Genomic DNA, 6,636 nt, shown 5'->3' on the forward strand with positions numbered 1-6,636 from the left:
ATGTTAGGTTAGGTTAGGTTAGGTTAGTTTAGTTTAGTTTAGTTTAGTTTAGTTTAGTTTAATTTATTTTAGGTTAGGTTAGGTTAGGATAGGTTAGCATAGATTAGCATATGGATTAGGTTAGGTGAGGTTAGTTTAGTTTAGTTTAGTTTAGGTTAGGTTAGGTTAGGTTAGGTTAGGTTAGGTTAGTTTAGTTTAGTTTAGTTTAGTTTAGTTTAGGTTAGGTTAGGTTAGGTTAGGTTAGGTTAGGTTAGGTTAGGTTAGCATAGATTAGCATATGGATTAGGTTAGGTGAGGTTAGTTTAGTTTAGTTTAGTTTAGTTTAGGTTAGGTTAGGTTAGGTTAGGTTAGGTTAGTTTAGTTTAGTTTAGTTTAGTTTAGTTTAGGTTAGGTTAGGTTAGGTTAGGTTAGGTTAGCATATGGATTAGATGACGTTATAAGTTTGGCAACATCGAGGGTTTGCAAGGCTAAATGTCAGGGTCGAATTTCAATGTCAGGGTAAAATTTCAAGGTCAAGGTCAAATTTCAAGGTTATGGTTATGGTCAAAGTTCAGGGTCAAAGTCAATTTTAAAGGTCAAAGTCAATGTTCAAGGTTAAAGTCAAGGTTCAAGGTCAATATTCAAGGTCAAATTTCAAGTTCAATGTCATAGTTAAAGGTCAAGGTCAAAGTTAAAGGTCAAGGTCAAGGTTAAATGTCAAGGTGTAGGTCAAAGGTTAAGGTTAAGGTTCAAGGTCAAGGTTCAAGGTCAATGTTCGAGGTCGGCTCCTGGATCCTGTGCCTGTTCCAGAACCGGTATTTTCCATCTACTGTAACGGGACATTTTTTCGTGCGTACATGGCTGATGAACGTAACGGGTCACTTTTTCGTGTGTGCATGGCCGAAGGAAGTGACATAATCCCTTAATCCCCCTCCGTCCTCCGGTGTCCTCATACGAACTATATACATCTACTGACATCCGTTTGAATGTATTATAACGTGTAGGAGTAATACCAAAAACCTTTGTCTAAATAAAATTTTAACTCTACCAACCATAACTGCAAGGGATGGGAAAAACAAGGGTTGGAGTACAAAAATAATCATAACACTCTTCGTTTGTAAACCATCGAATACGTTTCAATTGGTTACTAATGTTATGCTTTTTATCTAAAACATTTATTTGAAACAAGAGGTTGGAACAAAGAGGGGAAGAATCAATAAAATTTCATAACTATTTGTAGGCACTCTATCTAATCCGTTCAAAGGGTTTTCAAATCCTATAATTAAACCAAATAATTTTGTCTAAATTAATTTTTTATAACACCAGCCATTGAAGCAAATAGTGGATAAAAATGGTTTTAAATACAAAAATAAATGTATAACTACCTAAGTAACTAAATCATTAAATCCTTTCAAATTGTTTGTAAATATATTTTTATTGTGTATAACTTTTGTCAGAAATAATTATTTGTTAAGATGGGCCATTTTAGGAAGGGGGTTTAAAAAAATGGATAGAATTTAAAAAAATCATTATTCCCGTACAATTTACAAATTTAAATCCGTTCTCATTCTTGTAGAATCTTAAATAATTATCTATAACTTTCTATTAAATATAATAATTTTCATACGACATAATATTACTGCAAGAGGTTAAATTTACAGGCGTTGAATGACAGAATAATTCATATTCCTTAGTAAACACACAATGAATTCCTTTCAAATTGTTTTTAAACCTTTATTATATAACCTAAAACTTTAGTCTGATACAATTTTTAATACAAATAACCATTGCTGCAAAGGGTAGATAAATAGGAGTTAAAAAAGAAGTGAATAGCTCCCTTAGTAGACATACCATCAAATCCGATCATATTGTTTGTAAATCCTGTAATTCTTATCTAAAAAAGAGTCTGAAATTTTTTTGATAGTACAAAATTTAAAAGCAAGGGGCTTAAAATACCTAGCGTTGAAATAAGAAAATAACTTTTTTTAACTTGTGCACATTCGATTCCAATCTATTTTTTGTTTAACTTTTTTCAATATTGTCTAATGTAAACTTTATGCAACAAAACATTACTACAATGGGTGGAAATAACAATGGTACAAGTATAAAAATTCATTACTATCAAATCAGCTACATATATATTGTTAAAACCCTCAACTTTATTTAAAACGTAACGCTGAAATTATTTTTGATAAAACCAACTATTACCGTCAAAACAGTGATTGAAATAATAAAAAATTAAAACTTCCTTAGTATCAATTTCTTTCGAAATAATTTAAAACTATTTTAATATTATCTTAAGCCTTTGACAAAATAAAAAAAAAATATCGACCTCGAAATTATTGCACGGGATTAAAAATAGATTCTGAAGGTAAAAAATATATAATTTCCTTGGTTAGCCTATGTTATGAAATTTGTTGTAGCCTATTAAATGCTGGATACATTAAGTCCAAAACATTCAAAATATTTTCGCTGCATACGAGAAAAATTTTCATTCGATCAATTTGTATTATTGGAGAACATATTGTGCATTTATAAAATGTTCCAGGAGTTGATGGAAGTGTCCAGAAGAGGAGGCAGGCCTGTCTGCTAGCCCAGGAAATGAAAGGAAAAAAAGGAAAAATGTCGAGAAAAATTAGAGACAAGCTGAACTTTTGGCAGGTGTAAGGACCCAAAAAGAGGTGTATTTTCCCAAAAGTCCCCACCCCTCCCCTCTTTGCTTCCCCCCTAACCCCTCTTAAACATCCGATTTGCAAGCATTTGGATTACCCTTCATATCTCAGTTGTTATTTATCGCACTCAAATTTTCTATACATCGTTTTATTCCATATATTATTATCCACACTAAAGTAATTTATAGTTTTGTTCTAAGATTAGCAGTTAACTAGATATTAGCTGAGGAATGTCAAGATTTACAATTTTTTGTTAAGTTTGTTAAGAATATTTAAGTTTAAAATTTTAATTTGGTACAATTTCACGAAACACTTAAGATAAAAAGTGTTGAATGATTCTTTAGCTTTCCAACGGTATTAATTTTTCATAGTTTGGATAACGATAACATTAAGTAGAGGGCCGTAAGTAAACCAAGAACTCACCTATCGCAACCCGGACTTAAAAGCAATCTGCCGCGCCCTATTCAAGCTCGCTCCGCTGGTCTTAAACGTTACTTGTAATTATTCCTAATTATTCTAAATAAAGTATATATACAATTTTAGTTCAGAATACAGAAACAAAGTTGGTTATATTTTTATATAAGTTTTTCCAGTTTTATTCGGGGGGGGGGGGGGGGGGGAAGGGTTGGCGGCCTTCATCCCTAACCCACATAGGATCGTTCCATTATCCACCACCTATGGACCCGCCGTGTCCCGGACTGGCAACAACCGGCAGCTGTGAACTAAAATACATGACTGCTTATTCACAGTATGTGTTAAAGAGTAATCAGTATCATCCACAGCATCACGGACAACCCACCCACCCACTTCAAGCTGTTGTGACATTTGCTGAATTATTCACTTCTTTATGTGCATTTTTCATTTCCAAACTTTGCTATTATTTACACATCGTGCTATTTAATTTGTGTAGACAATTTCTACTTACAACAAAAGTACTTCAATGTATTTAACAAACAGATATATTCATGACGTTTTCGACTCAACGCCAACATATATAATTATTCATTATCAATTGCATCTTCATCTTCATCTATGGCTGTTACATTGTTACATGAAAGACCATTGCAGTGTTTACACATAGCTGAGCAATGTAAACCTGTCTTTCGACATCCACAATAGTTCCCACATGCAGATTTACATTCACTTGACACTTAGTGCAACAGATCGTTTGGTGCAAAAGGCTTAGATGTGGTAATTGGCTTAAGAACGTTTCTCTCGCCTCCAGCTTCTTTTACACACTCCAGCTTAGATCAGTATAAATGATGTAGTGTCAGAGCTAAGCCAATGTGAAGTGGTGACAAAAATGATCTGGTTCTTACAGCTGATATAATAGCATGGTTCATGACCACACATTTTCTGTCTACCATTTCAAACTCTGAAACGTTTTTCTATTTCGTAACTCTTTGTGTGAAAGCTGCTAATGTATTTGATAATAAATCTGGATATGTTTCATGATCATATGCCTTCTTTTGAATATCTTCTTTAATGATGTCAGCTACAGCCAATACAATCCTAAGTTTTTCCGTTTCTAGGTTCCTATCTCTTTCTTTGTACCAGGTCTCAATAATTTTATGGACAGTATCAGACAAACACACAATGTTCTTTCTACCTGAAACATTAGATACCATAATGCGTTCTTTAAAGTGTTTTAGAAGAAGATTTTTCAGGTGTTTGTCGGAATATGCATCTTTTTTCCCTGAAATGCATGTCCTTATATCTTGCAACTCTTGAATTGAATATTGTCATTCATCGCTTTGCTCAATGTAACTGTACAACATTAAAAAAGATTCTTTATCCGCCATCGGTCTGCCTACAAATCCTTCACTTGGGTTTGTGTTTTAAAAAGTGTCATGACTGTTTTTATGGTATCGTACATATTGTTTTCATCTCGTGGAGTGTGCTACCATCGTATTAGCCTAAGGTTAGCATAGATTAGCATATGGATTAGGTTTGGTGAGGTTAGTTTTGTTAGGTTAGTTTAGGTTAGGTTATGTTAGGTTAGGTTAGGTTAGGTTAGTTTAGTTTAGTTTAGTTTAGTTTAGTTTAGTTTAGTTTATTTTAGGTTAGGTTAGGTTAGGATAGGTTAGCATAGATTAGCATATGGATTAGGTTAGGTGAGGTTAGTTTAGTTTAGTTTAGTTTAGGTTAGGTTAGGTTAGGTTAGGTTAGGTTAGGTTAGTTTAGTTTAGTTTAGTTTAGTTTAGGTTAGGTTAGGTTAGGTTAGGTTAGGTTAGGTTAGGTTAGGTTAGGTTAGGTTAGGTTAGGTTAGCATAGATTAGCATATGGATTAGGTTAGGTGAGGTTAGTTTAGTTTAGTTTAGTTTAGTTTAGGTTAGGTTAGGTTAGGTTAGGTTAGGTTAGTTTAGTTTAGTTTAGTTTAGTTTAGTTTAGGTTAGGTTAGGTTAGGTTAGGTTAGGTTAGCATATGGATTAGATGACGTTATAAGTTTGGCAACATCGAGGGTTTGCAAGGCTAAATGTCAGGGTCGAATTTCAATGTCAGGGTAAAATTTCAAGGTCAAGGTCAAATTTCAAGGTTATGGTTATGGTCAAAGTTCAGGGTCAAAGTCAATTTTAAAGGTCAAAGTCAATGTTCAAGGTTAAAGTCAAGGTTCAAGGTCAATATTCAAGGTCAAATTTCAAGTTCAATGTCATAGTTAAAGGTCAAGGTCAAAGTTAAAGGTCAAGGTCAAGGTTAAATGTCAAGGTGTAGGTCAAAGGTCAAGGTTAAGGTTCAAGGTCAAGGTTCAAGGTCAATGTTCGAGGTCGGCTCCTGGATCCTGTGCCTGTTCCAGAACCGGTATTTTCCATCTACTGTAACGGGACATTTTTTCGTGCGTACATGGCTGATGAACGTAACGGGTAACTTTTTCGTGTGTGCATGGCCGAAGGAAGTGACATAATCCCTTAATCCCCCTCCGTCCTCCGGTGTCCTCATACGAACTATATACATCTACTGACATCCGTTTGAATGTATTATAACGTGTAGGAGTAATACCAAAAACCTTTGTCTAAATAAAATTTTAACTCTACCAACCATAACTGCAAGGGATGGGAAAAACAAGGGTTGGAGTACAAAAATAATCATAACACTCTTCGTTTGTAAACCATCGAATACGTTTCAATTGGTTACTAATGTTATGCTTTTTATCTAAAACATTTATTTGAAACAAGAGGTTGGAACAAAGAGGGGAAGAATCAATAAAATTTCATAACTATTTGTAGGCACTCTATCTAATCCGTTCAAAGGGTTTTCAAATCCTATAATTAAACCAAATAATTTTGTCTAAATTAATTTTTTATAACACCAGCCATTGAAGCAAATAGTGGATAAAAATGGCTTTAAATACAAAAATAAATGTATAACTACCTAAGTAACTAAATCATTAAATCCTTTCAAATTGTTTGTAAATATATTTTTATTGTGTATAACTTTTGTCAGAAATAATTATTTGTTAAGATGGGCCATTTTAGGAAGGGGGTTTAAAAAAATGGATAGAATTTAAAAAAATCATTATTCCCGTACAATTTACAAATTTAAATCCGTTCTTATTCTTGTAGAATCTTAAATAATTATCTATAACTTTCTATTAAATATAATAATTTTCATACGACATAATATTACTGCAAGAGGTTAAATTTACAGGCGTTGAATGACAGAATAATTCATATTCCTTAGTATACACACAATGAATTCCTTTCAAATTGTTTTTAAACCTTTATTATATAACCTAAAACTTTAGTCTGATACAATTTTTAATACAAATAACCATTGCTGCAAAGGGTAGATAAATAGGAGTTAAAAAAGAAGTGAATAGCTCCCTTAGTAGACATACCATCAAATCCGATCATATTGTTTGTAAATCCTGTAATTCTTATCTAAAAAAGAGTCTGAAATTTTTTTGATAGTACAAAATTTAAAAGCAAGGGGCTTAAAATACCTAGCGTTGAAATAAGAAAATAACTTTTTTTAACTTGTGCACATT

This window comes from Bacillus rossius, unplaced genomic scaffold (assembly GCF_032445375.1).
Source record: "Bacillus rossius redtenbacheri isolate Brsri unplaced genomic scaffold, Brsri_v3 Brsri_v3_scf69, whole genome shotgun sequence".
In the NCBI taxonomy this organism is placed as follows: Eukaryota; Metazoa; Arthropoda; class Insecta; order Phasmatodea; family Bacillidae; genus Bacillus; species Bacillus rossius.